Here is a 22,428-nt window from a genome sequence, read left to right on the forward strand (position 1 = left end):
TTGAGGTTGCCGTGAGCTAGGCTGATGCCATGGCACTCTAGTCTGGGCAACACACTGAGACTCTGTCTAAAGAAAAAAAAAAAAAGGAAAGAAAGCTTGGCCACCTTCCTCTAGGATTTGAGTCCTTGGGGAGGGGGAGAGGTCTGCAGCACAGTGAGTCACGAGAAGTGTCTATTTTAACTAAGCACTCAGTTTCATCTCTTTCTACACAACTTTCTGATTGTTTATAAATGTTTATACTAATCAGCTGGGAGTGGGGGGAAGAAAAGAAACAATATCCTGTGGTGGGAACCCACTAGAATAGCACTTTTTTATGTAGGGCAACTTTGAGTTGAAAGAAAGATCAGAGAAGCATTTTTTTTTTTTTTTTTTTTTTTTTTGAGCAACACAGTAAATGCCTCACACTAGCGTCTGGAATTTTTACTTTTTCTTAAATTTCAAAAAGATCTGAAAAATCAAGATAAAGGCCTCCTCTGTCTTTGTATCCACCAAACCAAATAAAATAGCACCCCACACAGGAGAGCTTTAAGCAGCTTAAAGAGATACTGAAAAGACAGCGGCAGTCAGAGACAGAGCCAAGGCGGGCGAGTGGGAACAGGGGCGGGGTAGGACGCAGAAGGGAAAGAAATGCTGTTTTCTCTCCAGGTTTCATGCAGACCTGTGGCTTCACCAGGGCCGCTCAGGCTGTTTCACTAAAGCAAGTATTTCCCGGTGTCTCTGCGGCTCTTTAAAGTGGAGACGCCCCTTGCGAGCTCAGTCGCCTGAAAGAGAGGGATCGACACTCAAGGCCACAGGTGAAAGCACCTGCGCATCGCCTTCCGATTGAAACTCGGCAGTGGCGCCAGCAACGTCGCCCTGGTGAAACTTCTCCATGCAGCCAAGTGACCGGGTGGCTTGAATTCCACGCGCTTGACTCCCGCTAGTCTGTCACTACGTTCCGCCTCAGTCTCTTCCAGTGGCTCGGTGCCTGCGCCGTCCCTGAGGCCAGAAAACGTCCTGCAGTCCGCGCTGGCCCGGTTCCGGCTGGAGCTGGGCCTTAGGAGCCCCCGGCGGGCAGCAGCCACGCGCCCCCAGCCCTGCCCCCGGCGCGCGAGCCCCGCTCACCCGAGAAGTTGTCGAAGGCCGTGGGGATGTATTCGGTGGGGTAGCCGTTGGTGGTGTAGCTCACCACCAGGCTCGTCTTGCCCACAGCGCCGTCGCCGACCAGCACACACTTGACGCCGCGCCCCTCGGCGCCGCCCGCGCGCCCCCTGCCCCCCGGGTCCCCGGTCCCGCCCCCCCCCCGCGTCCCCCGCGCTCCTGGCGCGGCGGCACGGGAGGCGCCTCGCAGCGGCCTGGGAACGCGGGGTTCCCCTGCTGCGGGGGCATCGGTCCGCGCGCGCCCACGTGCAGGAGCGAGTGAGCGGGGCCCTGCCCGACCGCCCCTCCGCCACCGAGGGCTGCGGGGGGGAGGAGCTGTCACCGATCGCCGCGGGCGCGTCCCCCGCCCCCGTAGGCCGCCGTTCCAGGCCGCACGCCTTGCAGACAAAGGTGGCCGGGGAGGGTCGCGCCTCCGCGTTGCAGCGGCGCCAGCCGGCTCTGCCCCGCGCGACTGGAGGACCGCGGCGCGAGCGCTCTGTCTCCGCCCGGCTTCCCAGCGACACAACGTGTGGGGGGGCGGGCGGGCGGGGAGGGGAAAGAGGCGGGTCCGGCCGGGCGGATCGGCCCGCAGCGAGGCCAAGCGCCACCGGTGAGCGCGCCTCGGCCTTGCACCCGCTCCCGAGGCGGCGCGGCCGGGCAGGCGGGGCTGCGGACAAGGGCTCCAGGGGACCTGGAACGCACGTTCTGGCCGGCTTCCTCCCCAGCTCCGGAGACGGCGACCACAGCTCGACTGGCCGCGCGGTTGCGCTCTCTGGCGCCCATGGAGCCGGGAAACCCGAGCTGCTTCCTTTCCCCTCGGTGCGGCCGCCCGCCCGCCACGGCGCTCCACCCAAGGGGGACAGTGAAGTGTCCTGGCGGCACGTCCTGTAAATGAGACTGAATTAACAACTTTTTTTTTTTTTTAAGTCTACTGCTGGTCGTGTGATTTTTTTTTTTTTTTTTTTTCATATTAAAGCAAAAGCGTGCCAGCCCCATTGTTAATGCTCATTGGACTTTTCCTTTTGGGATACCATACACCTCTATGTGTGGATGGCCCAGCAGATTTCCTTATGGCCCCCATTCCTTCATTTACTTAAATGTAATATGGAGACATTAATATTACCTGAAAAAAATATTCCGTTTATCTTTGACTCCTTTCTCTGCCTTCCTCCTACAGGTAGCCAACAGTCCATTCAAAAAATGAGATGTCTTTTCTAGGCCTAGACAGAATACAAAGACTGCTGGGGATTTACACTGTGGTGTGAGGAAAGCCACATACTATTAATACGGATGCAATACTATTACTAGTAGCAGTAAAAATAACAATAGGTAATAAATATTGAGCTTTTATAATGTGCCAGACACTGCTGTAAGCCCTCTGCATGAACTAATTCCTTTAATCATAGCATTCCTTATACCCATTTTACAGATGAGAACACCTGAGGCACTGAGATATGAAGTAATGTATTCGGATTCCATAAGCTAGTAAGTGGGAGTGCCAGGATCTAAACCCAAGGAGTCTAGCTCCACAGCCTGAGCTTCTAACCAAGATCTTGAAGGCAAAAATGAGCCGTTGTGGTAAAGTCAGACTTGGAAGTACTTCTGTAGCTGGAATGCAGAGATGGATTTATCAAGAAGCTAGAAGCTTGAATCCAGGGCCCCTGACTTACAGAAAGCATCTTCCAATGCCCTGGGAGACCCAGCAATGTGAGTACATGGTAATATATTTCTGTAAATTTTGCAAACAGATATATTTTAAGCACCACAAGTTAAGTGCACAGTGCCTTTTTAGAGGGTAACTCTACCCTCACATGGAGGAGCTTTCGAGTAAACACATCCATTTCGGGGATGAAGCCAAGGAAAATGAATTTGGGGAGACATTTTGTTTGGGTTAATACGATATAGAGCCAGGATGAGGGTGAGGTAAGGGAAGTGTCCAGGGTGCAAATTTTCAGGGCACTCTTGCTCTCAGGATGAATGTTGCACTGCGTGAATCTGAGCTCCCTTAAGTTTTGAGCTGCAGGTGCCTGGCTCGCCTCGCCCTCTCCCTGGCCTTGCTGGGCTCCGTCTATGTGGTTTACAGTTCTGTGCAGCTGTGTCATTGCTAGCCATCCACATACAGGAATGGCTCCCAGTGACACACCTGCTGCCCTCTCTGAGAGCCGCACTGGCGTCTACCTGAACTGCCCTACCCTCCCCAGCCATGGGACGGTTCCAATAGCAAAGGACTAGCAGAGTTTTAGAGGAACAGAGCCGGAAGCTAGTCTGTGACAATTCTTTTCATCATAAAACACATAGCATTGTTAGAGAAGGCTTGGCTTTCTCAACTAAATCTGTTTAAAAGGGAAATTCTCTCCTGCAAGGAATATGCCTGTACTCTAAGTGCAGCAGATGCAATTATAAATGCACCATACATTTTTGGAGGGGCTCACATGAAATAGAATTGATCTGAATTCTTCCTGTTTGTAAGGACATAAACCTGTCATAGCACCACAAAGAGAAAGTTCACCTGTGTACGAAATATCTTTCTACTCTTCCTACAGAAAATATGTTATAAAACTGAAGAAGTGATAAAAGGGTATACAACAGAAAAATGGAGGCAAAAATAGTATTACAGAGGTGTTTCAAACAGTTCATTAAAACATTTTTCTTATGGATTTTGTTGAAGTTTATGTCATTAGCCTAATTTTAAAATTTATAACTTGTGATGCATTTCTCACTGAAATAAATATTTATTTTTGCACCTAATTTTTTTTTTTTTTTTTTTGAGACAGAGTCTTGCTCTGTTGCCCAGGCTACAGTGCCGTGGCATTAACCCAGCTCACAGTAACCTGGGCTCCTGGGCTCACTCCTGGGCTCAAGGAATCCTTCAGCCTTAGCCTCCCAAGCAGGTGGGCCTGCAGGCATGCACCACCATGTCCCGCTAATTTTTTCTGTATATTTTTAGTTGTCCAGCTAATTTCTATTTTTAGTAGAGACCAGGTCTCACTCTTGCTCAGTCTGGTCTCAAACTCCTGACCTTAAGCTGTCCTCCCACCTCGGCCTCCCAGAATGCTAGGATTATAGGCTTGAGCCACCACGCCTGGCCACTTTTGTATCTTTTGACATATTTAAGAAATGTGTTAAAATACATGATTAATTGCTTGATATATTCCTCACCAGGGTGTCATTTCCATCACCAAATTCAATATAAAGCTGTTTTTCCTACTATTTATAACTTTTTACTATTTATCCATCTTCCATAACTGAGTAACAGCAGAGAATCAAATCAGAAGAGCATGGTTTCTGGATCTTTCATATACCCATGTGTGTTCATTCTTTAAGCTATAACCCTCTGTCTTGGACACATTACTCTTGTTTCTTTACTTCAGCGGTGCTCCAGTTTTCTAATATCCTATAAGAGGTCATCAGTTAGAAAATTATTTTTCTTAAACTGCAGATTCTAAGGTGGAGTGTCCATTGCCAACATGGCCTCACTACTCTGCAAATTCCCTTCTCTGTGTGGTTCTGGGCTAAAGTTGTCCAACGAGATGGGAAGTAGTGGAGGGTCCTGTTGTCAAACACTATAATGGACACTGCAGAGGTGCCAGCATGTCCTCACCTGCCTCCCGCATCTGCCTGCGGGCTCTGCTGGCTCAGAGCAGCCCCCAGCCCTTGTTCGGTCACTGGGCCCACTGAAGCTGCAGCTCCCACGCCCTGTGCCTCAAGCTCCCCTTTGGCGGATGGCTGGCAGCCACACCTATGTCGCTTACTGGCTTTTCTCCAAGCTCCAGCTGGTACCCTGCACAAGGGCTTCAGTTGGATGGGATTAGGCACGGATTCCCTCTGAACTTCCCTCTGAACTTTCCCCAGCGACTCCTGAACTCATGGAAACTCTCCTTCCTTATCCCTGTGCCTGGGAGTTGCTCTGATTTCCTGACTGAGCCCTAACTGATCCTTTTTTTCCCCTGAGGGTGTGATCCTAGGGGGAAAAAAGACAAGGAAAATAGCTGACATTTTTCACTAGAGAAGATGGGAAAATCATGTCACCAAACCACCAGCTGGGCTACCAGTGGGTCCTTGGCAGTAATCACAAACATCAGCTAGTGTCATGGTAAGGGCCCAGGGCACATTGTTTGATGTGCTCATATTGGTTTCCCTGCCTCCAGATGTCCCTTTGTCACTTGCCATCACCTTGTTGGTAACTAGGATGAATACATTAAGAGCTTCCATTGGCATCATGAAATTTTAAGATGTGAAAATTAATCACTAACTTTGATTGTAAAAAAATTTTCTGAAAATGAAATGTTTCTATTGCTTTTACTAGTCAGATTAGGTTACGCTGTGCTGCAGTAATGAATAAAATCTCCATGTCTAAAACATAAGAGCCGATTGGTTGGTCATGCAAATCCACAGCAGATCAAGTGGCTTTCTAAGGCAGCTCCCTTCCAAGTGGTGACTCAAGGATCCCATCTGTTTGCATCTTGTAACTGTGCCACCTGGGACATATGGTGTACACACGCATTTCTCCGTGTGCACCTGTACATTTCTATACATGAACACATGCGTCTCTATGTGTGTATCCATGCATTTCTGTCAGTGAATACATGCATTTCTGTGTGTGTACAGACATGTGCAACAGCAATTTTACAGGAACCCAAAACTGAAAACCATCTAAATGTCTACAACAGCAAAATGGATTAGTTAGTTTGGGAATATATATTATTCAATGAAGAAAATGAGCAACAAGAGTGAATCTCCCAACTAAATGAGGAGTGAAAGAAGGCACACACAGAATATAAACTGTCTACGTTGATAGCTTAGAAATGGAAAAAACAAAGTTTAGAAATAGAAAAAATTAAGCAGTGTTAAATGGCAGAGGGAGAATAATTGTTGCATTCTGCAAGGAAAGGGGCCATGGGGAGCTTCTGATGTTCAGGTGATGTTCTATTTCTTTTATTGTGTTTTATTGTATTGCATTGTATTTATTTTATTTTTTGAGACAGGATCTTGCTCTGTGGCTCAGGCTGGTGTACAATGTCATGGTCATAGCTTGTAACCTGAAACTCCTAGGACCAGGTGATCCTCTTGCCTCAGCCTCCCAAGTAGCTAGGACTATAGGCTATGTGCCACCACTCTGGCTATTCTTAAAAAAATTTTTTTGTAGAGACAGGGTCCCATTATGCTGCCCAGGCTGGTCTCAAACTCTTGGCCTTAAGCGATCCTCCTGTCTTGGCCTCCCAAAGCTCTGAGATTACAAGAGTGAGAAACTTTGACCAGCCAGTGTTCTTTTCTTGATCTGAGTGATGATTTCATAGGTGTTCACTTTATAGTAATTAATTATACCATACATTTGTTTTATTCACTTTTATGAATTGCATTATACTTCAAAATTATAATGGCTAAAAATATTCAAACCTATAAATCATACTAAATAGCACTCATGGTCATTGCATTCCAAAGAACTATTTGCTTTAGCCTAGCACAGTGCTAATCACATATTGTACACTTTTAAAACTAAATAACACTCTTATCGTAAAATTTAAATGTGATTCAAGTGACCAAAACTCTATTTATACAAAGCTTTTCCAGGAACACTATCACAAAGTATTGCTGTACATTATTTACATCTCTAATATTTATGTTAAATATGGGTATCACCTTCTACAAAGGCTAATGTATAAGTATTTTAATATTTTTAACTAATTCAACTGCTTCTGCAGAATTATTACAAAAGAGATAAATGGCAATTTCCATGTAGAAGATCCAGGAGAAAAATGAGCACATCGGGGAGAGCCCTTGGAGGGATGGCAGGTAGATTTGCCTAAAGAGGAAAGGCTGGACTCATTGCCAATGTGGAAAAAAGATGCTGCACAAGGCAGGCTGAGCAACGCTGGTGCCACCTTTCCCTCCTCAGTCTTGGCTTCTGTTCCTCTTTAAAATTGCCTGGTCTGGGCATTCCCAGCTGCTGCAGCCCTGCCATTCCCCAAGATGGAAGGCTAACCCGTCGAGCTGCGGCATTCCCTCCCAGCTGGCTAACCCTTCCCGTGGAAGAGTCTCCCTCGCAGGCCTTCCCAGCAACTCATCCTCTTCCAACTTCCCTCCCCAAACACATCACAGAAACTCCTCAGGCCAAAATTTCCAGCTGCCCAAGTTCTCACAGATGGTAAGAACTCTTTAGAAACCCCTCTTAGCTATTGCCAAATTGTTACCTCCCCTAATTTTTCAGCCACCCTGAAGATAAGAACTAGCCATGTAATCATTTCCCAACAGCTAATCACTCTGGCCAGCATTTCTTTCCCTCCAGAAACCACAGCCCTTTCTCTGCTCTAGCTCTTCCCAGCTGAGCATGTGAATGCTTCCACAGTCCTACACTGGGCAGAAGGTGGTGTTTTCATCTATTCCCGTAGTTCTCAAAATTCATCACTGGATTTGCAATAACAGTGTAAGAGTCAGTATGAATGTGTAGAAATCCAAATCTGCCTAAGTCAGTCATAGAGAAGAAATGAGGATCTACTGCACCAGAAGGCCTGTTTTTTTTCTGTCATATGCATCCCAGAAACAAATGTATTAGAAGGTAAATACTGCTTCTCCACATTGAAATCATGAAAGGAATTTGATTTTAAGAGGATCAGGGGTATAGTCCTTGGCCACATTATTGGATGGATTCATCCAACTCATGAGTTTAGTATGACTATGTGTGAGCAACAGTGATCAGCACGGATGTGCTTAGAGCATCAAGGAGTTTATGGTCCTAGTAAGAGAAAAGATAGCTATAAACTAACTGTAATGCAACACAGCATATGGTGAAGGCAAGGGGATGTGCAATGAAAGTCAGAAGATGCCTAAGAACAGACTCTCAACTGGGAACACAAACAACCTTGCTCTGACACAGTTGAGAAGATTGTTCGCTGCAACCTCCAGGTCCAAAAAGATCCCCTTCCTCCTCATCTTCTGAGAGTTCATAAATCTTCAAAAACTTATAGCCCCACCTATTAAGCTCATGATGTCCTAAGCATTTTACATGCATTGTCATATTTAATCCACACAAAATCTAAACATGTGCCATTATTTCCCCAGTTTTATGGATTGGAAGGTGGCTGCTTAAAGGGATTGAGTTTCCCCTGTTTACCCAGCTAGTGACAGAATCGGACTCAATCCCCAGAACCAGAGGTTTTACCACACTCTGTATGTAGCCTGTCCATCAAACGTCAGCCCTACATAAGACAACAGAACAAAGAAGCTATTTTAAGGATAACAAGTTTTTTTTTTTAAAGCCTTTAGTACCAGTCACAGGATAAAATTACACTGTTGCACCCTTGCTCACTAATTCAGTATGAGGTATACAGCACAGAGGAGTAAGCACTGACCAATAGGGAGAGACATAGGAAACAGGCTCCAAAGTCTTGCAGCATGTATTAATAATAGGAGAAGGGATAAAAATATAAGTGTACATAAATAATAAAAGCTAAGAAGCAAGGAGAAAAAGAGAAAGAGAACCCACAGTAATTTGGAAGTTTTAAAAAGGCTGAGGTGAAATTTGTCCTCTTAGTTATTTTTTATTAAGATATTAAAAGACTTGTAGAGGGAATGTTTTAGGTACCTAAGAAGTAGATTATCTATCATGCCCTATTGAAACATCATTTTATACATGTGCCTGCTAATTTGAAATAATTTTTATCTGTTCATAAAGTTAATCCCATAAACACTGAGTCCCATTGTTAACTTAAGGACTTATTAAATGATCAACTACTTTATGTTTAAAAAGCGTTTTTTTCTAAAATTTCTTTAATTTAGATGTCTTTTTGATCAGGCAAAATATGAAAATTGTAAGTTGCATTAAAAATATTTTATAGGCTGGGCACAGTGGCTCACACTTGTAATCTTAGCACTTTGGGAGGCCAAGGTAGGAGGATCACTTGAGGCCAGGAGTTCAAGACCAGCCTGAGCAAGATTAAGACTCCCATTCCTATACAAAATAGAAAAATTAGCCAGGCATAGGGTGTGTGCACACCAGCTACTGGGGAGGCTGAGGCAGGAGGATCGCTTGATCCCAGGAGTTTGTGATTGCAGTGAGCTATGATGACACCACTGTGCTGTAGCCTGGGTGACAGAGGGAGACCTTGTCTCAAAAAAAGATGTGTATGTATACACACACACACACACACACACACACACACACACACACTCATATATTTTATAGAGTCATGGCCGTCTAAGAGCCCTGTGCACGGTCTTTGCCTAATGCAATCTGAAGGGTACTGCCATCATTCCCCCACAGTGCTCACCAGGCGGGAAAATGCCCCGTCCCTCCTTTGGCACTCACAGCCCTTGGGCGGTGCCCTCGCTGCTGCTCTCTTGGGCTCGGTGGGCACACAGGGTGAAGAGAGACACTCGGGGTTGCCCATCACTGGTCCCTCCGGGAGGCCAGGAAAGCCCAGGGGAGGTCTCTGCAGCAAGGGCCCCTCGGATTGCAGCACCTACGTGGCCACGCGAGACCTAGACTGAACCCCAGACTTCTGTACCGCCTAAGCCCCTCAGGAAACCGGATCTGGCAACCACTGGTAATAACATTCTTCTGGGCTATTTCTCTCTAGGAATACAGAGAAAGGCTGGTTGCTACTGAGCTCTAGTTTCTGTAAATTTTGAAACTCTGCCCTTTGGGACTTGAGAGTGCAGAGCAAATTCCTGCTGCATGTTCCAGGGAAGCACCTTCAAATTATTCAATCTGAAAGTAACCCAGAAGACGAATATGAACAGCAGGAAGGATTTTATTAAATAAAAATGTCAATTTTCATTTCCTTTTATCCCTATAACCATAGTCTTTAGATAAAAATAAAATGAAATAAAACAAAATAAAATAAAATGCAAGGAAAGACTGCCAGGCAAGAAAGGACACAAGGGCAACCCACTAAAATGAGTGACTTTGCTCTGTTCTGGGGAAGGACATGAAGCCTATCAGCTTGATTTGGCTCACTTCAGGCTGTATCAGTTGAATTCCTTCTGTGTGGCAAGGGGTGTATTTAATGTCAAAAAGGATGGAGGTGCACATAAGGGGGAGAAAGAGGGACAGTACTTATGCCACACATATTTAACATACAGAAAAGCTTTACCTTACCATAGGAGGGAACTTCAAAAACAACACCACTGCATACAAAGTTTCCAGGGTACAAAGTTTCAGTTAGGCAGGAAGAATACATTCTAGAGATCTATCAGACAGCTTAGTGATTACATAGTTAACAATAATGTATCACATACTTAACAATTGCTAATAGAGTAGATCATAAGTGTTTGCACCAAGAAAAAAACAAGTACATGTGGTGATGGAAATGTTAATTAGCTTAATTGTGGTAATCATTTCACCTGTATACATGTATCAAACCATCACGCTGTACACCATAAATGCATACAATGTTTTATTTGTCAATTATACCTTAATAAACCTGGATGGGTCAGGGGGAAACAAAGGGAACTTTTTTAAGCCACCAAGGATTTATCCTTTCTTCTCAGAAAGTAAGACCTTTCCATCTAAATAAGGGAATTTGTGTATGAAGAATTGCATTAATTCACTTATTCAACAAATATTTATAAAGCACCCACTACACCTGAGGCCTAGAATAGTTGGGAATACATCAATGAGCACATAAACACAAATCACTTCTTTATGCAGCTGATATTGTAATGCAACTTTTGAAATAACTAAATGATGTAACATATTCAATGATGAGTGAGTGTCATAGAGGAGAAAAAAGCAGGGCATGGGGTCAGGGAAGGCCTCATGAGGGACATATTTGAGCAAAGACTTTGAAGGAAGCAAGGGACCAAGTCCTGTGGGTGTCTAAGTGTTCCAGGCAAACAGACTAGCAAGGGCCTGTCTATGTGTTGAGAAACAGCAAGGAACCCAGTGAATCTAGGAAAAAGTCAGCAAGGGGAAAGCGAGGCAGGAGGATTGCTTTAGCCCAGGAGTTCAAGGCTGCAGTGAACTATGATCTCACCATTGAACACCAGCCTGGATGACAGAGTGAGACCTTGTCTCTACAAAGAAAAGACTGAAAAAAGAAAGAAAGAAATCATTACGTAAGGCCAAATATCAGATTACAGACCAGACACTGGGAAGGAAGAAATGAAAAAGATACCAAATACTCTGCCTATGTTAGTAAGTGCTTACCTACACAGGTACCTAGCCCCTGCCTGCACAGTTCACCACATCTGAATTTGAAACAGTCCTTGTCCAATCTGATATGGCACTGTGGCCACCCGATTTTTAAGGGCACCAGGCCCTGCCTATCCGCCACCTGATTGCCCCATTTGTTTCTGCTGCTGGGGTGGATTTCCAGGAAAGAAGGCACAGCCGCCGTGGTAAGCAAAACAGGCTGGGTAGTCATGCAGGGGCAGTGTGTGTGTGTGTGTGTGGGGGGGGGGTGTCCTCAGCACACAGCCCTGAAGCAAACAGTCCAGTTTTCTTTGTCTAGCGTACCCTGGAGCAGCTGTTCATCAGGTAAACACCTGTCCCCTCCAAAGTACAGTGGTGAATTTGCCACATGCTATATGTGTCTTGGGGTTGTCACTGCAACCCTCTGAACCTTAGTTTGCTCCTCCAAAAATGGGGTGGTCAGAAGATAAACCTCAAAGCAGTCTTGTAGGGACTAAATGGTATGAGACATGGCAAATGGGTTCCTACAGAAAGGCTGCTGAGCCTGCTCTCATTGTTCACTTGTATTATTTTTCTCTCTCCCTTAGCTGAAAAAACTGCTTCATGCTTCAGTGGTCCATGTCCCTCTATGTTTGGAAAAAACACTTAAGTAAGCAAACCTACTTTTGCTTTTGTAAAGTACATTTCAGATTCCTTATAGCTGGTGTTTGTACTTGACACAGACAGAATGGGGGTCCCCGGCTGCTGGAAGAGAGGACCCAGGCCCATGTACATATCTGGGAAGGTTCTGGTTGGGGTCCGTTCGTTTAACACACATATATTAAGCACCTAATTTGCGTAGTCACTTGTGTAAATCTTTGGAATAATTTAATAAACAAAAGACAAAAATCCCTGGGCCTCAATTATATTTGGGGAGTTAGATGCTCACTGTAGACATCATAAGGTCATGTCCACAGAAGGTGGGCTGTGATTTCCTCAGGGTCTCCTCTAGGTGTGGGTGCACCCACACAAATCTTTACGAGAGTGACACAACCCAGGACCATCAAGAACATTTCATACATGCCGAAAAACGACTGGACAAAATTGAACATCCTCCCCATGACAAAAACTCTCATCAAAAATGACATAGAATAAATGCACCTCAATTCAACAAACACCATGTATGACAAACTCACAGCTAACAACACAGTAAATGGGAAATCATTGTCAGCTTTTCCACTGAGACCTGGAACAAGCCAAGGACAACTACTCTTGCTACTTCTACTCAACATAGTACCAGGTGTCCAACCCAGAGCAATTACAAAAGGAAATAAAAAAGCGTCCATAATGAAAACAAACAAGTTACACTGTCTGTTTTCAGACTCTATATCTGTGTATAGAAAACTTTAAAAAAAACTCTACATAAACACTTTTAAACTAATGAGCAAATTCAGTAAATTTGCAGAGGACAAAATCAACATGCAAAAGGGACTACAATTACTATATGCTAAAAATGAATTATCTGAAAAAGAAATCACAATAGCTAAAAAAAAACTTAGAAATAATTTTAACCAAAAAAGTGAAACATCCATCCGCATGCTCAAAACTAAAGAACATTGAGATAAGAAATTGAAGAAACAAGGCCGGGCACGGTGGCTCACACCTGTAATCCTAGCACTCTGGGAGGCCGAGGCGGGTGGATTGCTCAAGGTCAGGAGTTCGAGACCAGCCTGAGCAACAGCAAGACCCCGTCTCTACTAAAAATAGAAAGAAATTATCTGGCCAACTAAAATATATATAGAAAAAAAATTAGCTGGGCATGGTGGTGCATGCCTGTAGTCCCAGCTACTCGGGAGGCTGAGGCAGTAGGATCGCTTAAGCCCAGGAGTTTGAGGTTGCTGTGAGCTAGGCTGACGCCACCGCACTCACTCTATCCAGGGCAACAAAGCGACACTCTGTCTCAAAAAAAAAAAAAAAAAAAAGAAAAGAAAAAGAAAAAGAAATTGAAGAAACAATAATAAGTGAAAAGATATCCCTTCATCATCAATTGGCAGAATATTGTTAAAATGTCTATACTACACAAACTAATCTAAAGATTCAATGCAATCTCCATCAAATATGAAGCGATATTCTTCACTGAAACCCCCCCCAATTTTTTTTTTTTTTTTGAGACAGGGTCTTGCTCTGTTGCCTGGACTAAAGTGCCGTGGTGTCAGCCTAGCTCACAGCAACCTCAAACTCCTGGGCTCAAGCAATCCTACTGCCTCAGCCTCCAGAGTAGCTGGGACTACAGGCATGTGCCACCATGCCCGGCTAATTTTGTATATATATATTTTTTAGCGGTCCAGATCATTTCTTTCTATTTTTAGTAGAGATGGGTTCTTGCTCAGACTGGTCTCGAACTACTGACCTAGAGCGATCCTCCTGCCTTGGCCTCCCAGAGTGCTAGGATTACAGGCGTGAGCCACCGTGCCCGGCCAGAAAACACAAAAAAATTTTAAAATTTCTATATTACTACAAAAGAATCTGAATAGTATAAGAAATATAGCAAAAACAACAAAGCTTAAGTCATCACACTACTTCACTTTGAAATATGCTATAAAGCTATAGTAACCCAGGCAGTATGGAATTGGCAAAACAACAACAAAACCAAACACATAGGCCAATGGAGAATAGGGAGTCCAGAAATAAATCTGAGCATTTAACACTAGCGGATTTTAGACGAAGGTGACAAGAAAACACAATGGGGAATGAATAGTTTCTTGAAAATGATATCAGAAAAACTGGATATCCACATGCAGAACAATGACACAAGACCCCTATCTCACAGCATATATAAAAAGTAGCTCAAAATGCATTAAAAACTTAGGCCAGGCGCGGTGGCTCACACCTGTAATCCTAGCACTCTGGGAGGCCGAGGCGGGTGGATCACTAAAGGTCAGGAGTTCAAGACCAGCCTGAGCAAGGTAGAGACCCCATCTCTACTAAAAATAGAAAGAAATGATCTGGCCAACTAAAAAATATATATAGAAAAAATTAGCCATGCATGGTGGCACATGCCTGTAGTCCCAGCTACCCGGGAGGCTGAGGCAGTGGGATCGCTTAAGCCCAGGAGTTTGAGGTTGCTGTGAGCTAGGCTGACGCCACGGCACTCACTCTAGCCCAGGCAACAAAGCAAGATTTTGTCTCAAAAAATAATAATAATAATAAAAAATAAAAAAACTTAAATGTCAGACCTGAAACTCTGAAACTGCTGTAAGAAAACATAGGACGATAAGTTCATAACATTGGTCTGGACAAAAATTTTTTGCATTTAATCTCAAAATCCCAGGCAACAAAAGTAAATATAGACAAATTAGATTACTTCAAACTAAAACATTTCTACACAACGTGAGATGAAATCAACAGAATGATAAGACAACATATACACAGGAGAAAATATTTGCAAATTATACACCTAATAAGGGATTAATATCCAAAATATGAGAAACACAACTATAAAATAAAACTACAGTAACTATCTAAGAAAATGTGCAAAAGATCTAAATAGACATTTCTTAAATGACAGGAGATATACAAATGGCCAAAAAATATTTTTAAAAATTGCCCCACATCAATGATCATCAGAGAAAGACAAATCTAAAGCACACTATCAACTCACTCCTGTTAGAATGACTAGTATTAGTAATACAGAAGACAGTAAGTGTTGGAAAAGATGGACAGAAAAGGGAACACTTGCATGCTGTTGACGTGACTGTAAGGCAGTAAAGGCATTATGTAAAATGGTATGGAGATTATTCAAAAAATTAAAACTGTCATATAATGCAGTAGTCACACTATTATTAGTCCGACAAATGAAACCAGCATATTGAAGAGACATCTGCACTCCCATGTTTATTGTAGCCCTATTCACAATAACCAAGATATGGAATCAACCCTAGTGTCCATCATTAAATTAATGGATAAAGGAAATATGGTCTATAAACAGAATTGAATACTGTTTAGCCATAAAAATAAAAATTCTGTCATTTTCTATCACATGGATGAAACTGCAGGACATCATATTAACTGAAAAGAGCCACATACAGAAATATAAACACCTGATGATCTCACTCTACTGTGGAATCTACATCAGCTTATCTCATTGAATTAGAAAGTAGAATGATATCACTAGAGGCTGAGGTTCTCAGGAGGGAGGGGCATTTGGGGAGATGTCTGTCAAAGGATACAATATACAGTTAGATAAGACAAATAAGTTCATGAGATCTATTGTACAGCCTGGTGACTAAAGTTAATGACATATCATCTTTGAAAAATGCTAAGACAATTGATGTTAATTGTTCTCACCACAAATAACTATGAGTTAATGTATTTACTATTTAGCTAGCATTAAGTATTTGACAATGTACATATTCTTAATAATGTTTTATGTGATAAATACAATTTCATTTGTCAATTTGAAATGAATTAATTTTAAAAATATCATGGTAGGACAGCAGTATTCCAAATACTGTATCTGTGACTATCATAAGCATAGCTAATCTGCATCAAAAATATGTAGATTTTGTGATATTTTCGTCATTGTACTTTTTAGTTACAAGTATAGGAACTCTGATATTTACCAGCATGTATAGGACCCTACACACAACATGGAAGGTGCCAATGTACGTTATGACTTTTACTTTAACTGTGAGTCACCTGAATTTCCTAATGGTGATGGTATGGAAAACACAAAAGTGGCAGGTGGTGCTAACAGTTCCATCTCTGGCCAGTCTGTGAATATAAAAAACAAGACTGCATCCAAAATCACTGAAGGAATGTTTCAAACCCAGACCTGCTAATACCTTTCAGATTTTTCTAGAGAGAATGAACAAGGACTTATCTATAGTTAGGTGACTAAGAATGAAAACAGTGGACTGTGAACTGCTCAAATTAAAATAAAGAAAGAAAAAATGAGAAATTCCCCAAGATTGCAGTATCAATCGGTAAAAGAAAAATCATACCAAATTTTTAAATCCAGAGATACCATTCTAAGTATACACACCCAAAAATAGAAGATTTTGCATAGAACCATAAGTTGTACAATACGTATTTCATTAAAAAAAACTAAATTTAAAATTTATCACTTACCATTAATTGTCTGAAGATTTCCAAGATGTTTAATCTTAGGAAATTTCCAAGTTCTGATGTGTTTCTGCACATACCATTTACAACATGTTATAATCTACTGATATTGAAGCTGTAACTATTCCAACTAACTTAATACTTACCACACTTTGGATTGGGGTCAAATAATATTTTCCTTTAAGAAACAATGACAAATAATGCTAACTGCCTGATTTAACTTTCTGTCTGGTCCATGGACACTGCATCCTTCCTATCTCAATGAGGTAATCATAATGTTTCATTTATACCTTATAAATTATTTCAAACTCTCCAGAAAGAAAGCAATTTCTCACATTAAAAATAATCCAAAATTCTCACCAAAATCTAAAATGTACTGTGGGAAATGACATGGGGTGGGGGAGAACTGTAAGAAATCTGTTAGCCATAACAGAGGAGAAGAACGGAAGGGTTGAGGTGCATGGGTAGCTGGAGATGAACATAAATAGACACCAAAAAACTGGAAATAATTAGGAATGAAAGAAGCAGAATTCCTATTTCTAAATTCAGATAGAATCAACTGTGTAGCCTGGGAAGAGATGTCTTCATTGCCCATGAAGATTCAGTGAAATTTCTACATGTGGATATTGTCTATCTCTTACATGGAACCACAAACTCACTCCACCAAGAACACTTACTGCTATTTATGGAACATCTATTGAACACCTAGTGCTATCTTGTGTTTCTCTACTTACTATAAATGTCAAAATAACCTCCCCAGTTTTACCCAAACAAATTGGCCCAATAAAGTCAACCAACGTAGTTACGTGAATTTTAAAAAGTGAAAGAAATAACAACTAAAGAAAAATGAGCTCAAATAAGATTCTCTAATTAAGAAGAAAAAATGGAGTGTACAAATGAATACAACTTAATTTAATACACTCACTGTGGAATTACTTATATCTTCAAACTATTTTGTAAGCACTATTAAATTTCATAAAAATAATTCTTCTAATCTCTGAGCAGGTCAAATAAAGAATACTTTATGAACTTTGGAACGTGAAAATTACATATTAGGTCCAGCATAAGTAAGCGACAATTAAAAACACAGGATTTTCAGGAGGATGTTTTGAACCAGGAGCCATGATTTTAGAGAAATGAATTCAACACAAAGAATAGAGAATATAATTACTGACAGAATCTTTGGGATTTCTGCTTTGGCAATAAATTATCAATAATTTTCAAATTACCTGTTTTGTTCCAATGTATTTCTTCTCTTCTCAAAACAGGTACACACTCACATAAACACAACTACTTTCTCCATAATCCTTTTACAACTAAAGTTTATCTTTATAGTCATATACTTTTATATTTGATTCCACGTGAATACAAATAAAATATGTATTCATTCTGCAGGCCAGAAGGGTCACATGTTCAAATAAAAATGTAGGATAAAATCATATAGTCATTCATTCAAAAATGTATGGATTTTGAATACAGTCCTACATAATCTTCATTACAACCACCATCATGACACTTTATCTACATAAAGAATAAAAACATAATATATGGAAATAATATTCTTCAAATTCTTTTAAGTTTAAAGCCTATTGGAATAACTCCCTATTGGAATAATTCACTAAAGATGTTCCATTATGTTAGCCTATAGGAATCGTTAACCATCTATCACATACAACTCTGAATAGGGTGGGATAGGTTAAGATTAGGGGCAGGATGACGATTCCTTATATGCACAACCCAAAACACAAACATGATTTTGTTTTATTAAAATCAATTCAGTTCACACATACTCTTTAAAAAAGCATTTCAAAGTCTACATTTACTACCTTAATATTCAATTGGGAAAACATTTCACTTCTAAAATTCAAATTGTTCCTAACTGTAACACAGGAATAGTACCCAGAACACCTATCTGACATTACTTACAACACTCCTATAAGTCAGTAACAAAAAAAATCTCTCCAGTTAGATTTTCTTCAGGCATCTTGCATTTCAGTGTCCTTCATACTCCCGAATATATGAATGATGCCCCCTAATTTAGAAGGACCTTCCATAGTTTTACTTCAGCCACAATTCACCACACACTTTCTCAGAAACACTCAGAATGAAGGTACAGCATCAAGTCATTTGAATTGAATTACAGCATTCAGTCTCCTAAATAATCTAAAATCTTAATGCAAAAAGTGTACTTTGAATGTAATTATAATTCACTATAAAGTTAATCCCCTGCTCCTTTTAGACATAAATATACATAAATTAACTATTTTAATTTTGGGTTGTCCTCTATAATCACATTCTACTTTAGAGTAACATCTGAAAGTATTAGTGCCTTAAGTGCTTTCTATTGTTATTCCTCTGCTGTGTATCTAGATTTGATTTTTGACTAAATATTTTTTAATTGTGGCATCACTAAACTATCTTTTAGTATAAATTCTGCTGTTTCTAATGTGTGTTTTTGAACAAATGTTTTTCTGCATTTATTAGACTCGTGGAATTCTCTCCAACCCAAGTTCTCTAAATTAAGTTTGAGCAAGTGATGAAAGGTTTTATTCCGCTATAAATTCTCTTGGGCACAGTAAGCTCTGTGATAGAAGTAACGGTATTGCACCACTCTTTACAGTTGCAATTTTTTTTCTCAGAATAAATACTCTGGTGAACTCTGAGACTTTTGTTTTCTGAAAGGTGTTATATAGTTGGTATATTTATATCAGTGTTACCCAGTATGACTCTCCGATGTAGAGTAATATGTGACAAGTTACTAAAGGCTTTCCCACAACCTTTATGATTGCATAATTTTGCTTAGGTATGAATTCTCTCATATGTAGTGAGGTAAGGGCATTAGGTAGAGGTTTTCCCAAATTCTTCACATTTGTAAGATTTCTCTTATATGAATTCTCTTATGTTTATAGAGGTTTGAGTACTGGTTAAAGACTCTGCCACATTGTTCATATTCATAGGATTTCTCTCCAGTATTAATTCTCTTATGTTTAGTAAGGTCTGACCATGAGATAAAATCTTTCCCACATGCTTCCTATTTGTGGGGTTTCTCTCCAGTATGAATTCTCTTAAGTGAAGTAAGGACTGAGCACCACTTAAAGGCTTTGCCACACTCTTCATATTTGTAGGGTTTCTTTTCTGTAAGAATTCTCTTATGTTTAGCAAAGTATGAACAAGAGTTAAAACCTTGGCCACATGCTTCACATTTGTAGGGTTTCTCTCCAGTATGAATTCTTTTATGTATACAAAGGTATGTGCATTGGTTAAAGGCTTTGCCACATTCCTCACATTTCTAGGGTTTCTCTCCTATATGAATTCTCTTATGTTTACTAAGGTATGAACAATAGTAAAAAGCTTTGCCACATACCTCACATTTGTAGGGTTTCCCTCCTTTATGAATTCTCTTATGTTTGGTAAGGCACAAACCACAGTTAAAAGCTTTGCCACATTCTTCACATTTATAGGGTTTCTCCGCATTATGAATTGTCTGATGTGTAGTAAGGCGTGACCACCACTTAAAAGCTTGACCACATTCTTCACACTTGTGAGGTTTCTCTCCAGTATGAATTTTCTTAAATTCAGTAATACGTGAACATTGTTTAAAGGCTTCCCCACTTTCTCTACAAAATTTCTCTACAGCATACCTCAATTTATGTCTATGTAGATTTGACAATTTTTCCAAGACTTTCAAACATTTATTACATTAGAATATTTTGGTGTGGGTAGTTGGTGAACATTAGTTAAGTCCATTATAACATCCGTTCTGCTGCTTACACTCACTGACACTTTCACAGTCTTTCATTAAGTTTAAATTTTCTAGGCCATCACTTCCATATCTTCTCAGTAGCATTTTACATATTTCTAAATGTAAACAGGTGAATACATGAAAGCATCTCTGACAAAGAACCAGAGATGAATATTTTAAATAACCGTCTAATGCTGAACGTTACAGAAATTTCAAAATCACAAAGGTGAAAATGATGACTTTGTATCTGGGACTATTTGTATACAAATATTTGGTATACAAAATTGTACTGTCAATACATTCAATTTAATAAAAATAATTCTTATAATGTCAGAACAGGCCAAACAAAAATACTTCATTAAGCTTAGAAAAAAATCATGTATTAATTGTAGCATGAGTAAGAGAGAATTAAAACCAAAGAATATTAAAACCAAAGAATATTCACGCTGAAATTTTGAAACAGGAGCCATAACATTTTAGAGAAATGAATTCAGTGTAAAACAAAATATAGGCTGGGCACAGTGGCTCACGCCTGTAATCCCAGCAATCTGGGAGGCCAAGGTGGGAGGATTGCTTGAGGTCAGGATTTCGAGACCAGACTGAGCAAGAGCGAGACCCCGTCTCTACTAAAAATATAGAAATAAATTAACTGGACAACTAAACATATATATAGAAAAAATGAGCCGGACATGTTGGTCCATGCCTGTAGTCCCAGCTACTCAAGAGGCTGAGGCAGTAGGATTGCTTGAGCCGAAGAGTCTGAGGTTGCTGTGAGCTAGGCTGACGCCACGGCACTCTAGCCCGGGAAACAGAGCAAGACTGTCTCAAAAAAAAAAAAAAAAAAAAAAAAAAAAAAAAAAAAAACCACACACACACATATATATATGTATATATATGTGTGTGTATATGTATATATATATACTTACAGAATCTTTGAGGTTTCTACTTTCCTAATAAATCGTTTGAAATTACCTATTTCACTCTAAAGTGTTTTTTTCTCAAAAGTAATATGCACACAAAAATAACTACTTTCTCCATAATACTCTTACAACTAAAGTTTTCCTTTAGCATGAGATAATAATCTTTTTCATTGCATGTAAGTAAAAAATAAAAGTATGTATGTGTTTTGTAGGCCAGAGTGGCCACATGTTCAAAGAGAAACATAGCATGACATTTTGCAAATAGTCATTCAGGATTCTGAAATGTGTGGATTTTAATTATACTCCCATAACACTTCATCATAAGCATTATAATGACCCTTAAGCTATATAAAGAATAAAAATATAACCTATAGAAATAATATTCTTAAAATTATTTGCACTTTAAAGCCTACTGGAATAAAATCACTACAGATGTTATTCTACTATGTTCCCCAGGAGTATATTGCTACCATCTGGCACCTACAACCTTGAATAAGATGGGATACGTTAATGTTGGTGGCATGATAATACTTTATTTTTGCACAACAGATGACAAATTAAACAAAATTTTGTTCTATTACAACAAATTAAGTTCACAATACTCTTCTAAAAAGGCATTGCAAGATCTACTATGTTTTATTACCTGAATTACCCTAATACAATTTGCAAAACAATTTACTTCTGAAATTCAAATGGTTTGTAATTATAATGTAGAAGAATATTACTCATCACACCTACTTCTGACATCACTTACAAGGCTCTTAACAAGTCAATCACACAGAGACTCTACAGTTAGACTCTCTACGCATCTTACCTTTCACTGTCCTTAATATTCCTTAGAAAAGTAAGCTAATAATTCTCACCTAATATAAAAACCTTTCATTTTACAAAAACTCTAAGCCATAGCATCAAGTAATTTGCATCAATATTTAGTTTTCAAATATCTAAACTTTTTAATGCAAAACAGGATATTTTCAGGATAGTCGTAACTCACCATAAATCAATCTCTTCCTTTTAAACCTACATACACATAAATTTTCTAACTATTTTAACTTTGAATCATTCTCTATAGCCAACACTCTGCTGTAGAGTAATTTCTGAGTATACTGGTGCCTTAAGTCTTTCTACCAGGAATCCTCTAATGTTTACCTAGACTGGATTTTTGATTAAATACCTTTTCACATTGTGGCATCTGTAAAATATCTTTTAGTATCAACTCTGGTGTTTTCTAAGATGTGTTTTTTGAACAGATGTTCTGCATTTATTACATTTGTAGAGTTCCTCTCCACTCCAAATTGTCTCAACTTAAATAAAATTTGAGCAATTAATGATTTATTCTGGTATAGATTATCCTATGCACAATAAGATCTGTGATACAAGTAAAAGTCTTCCACTACTCTTTAAAGTTGTAC

At 40.3% G+C, this 22,428-nt stretch overlaps 1 pseudogene; it reads right to left on the reverse strand.

The window, feature by feature from the left end:
- Nucleotides 1–1,458: 1,458 nt before the first annotated feature.
- LOC123629027 overlaps nt 1,459–22,428 on the reverse strand; it is a 40,338-nt pseudogene continuing 19,368 nt past the window's right edge.

Source organism: Lemur catta, chromosome Y, assembly GCF_020740605.2.
Source record: "Lemur catta isolate mLemCat1 chromosome Y, mLemCat1.pri, whole genome shotgun sequence".
NCBI lineage: Eukaryota > Metazoa > Chordata > Mammalia > Primates > Lemuridae > Lemur > Lemur catta.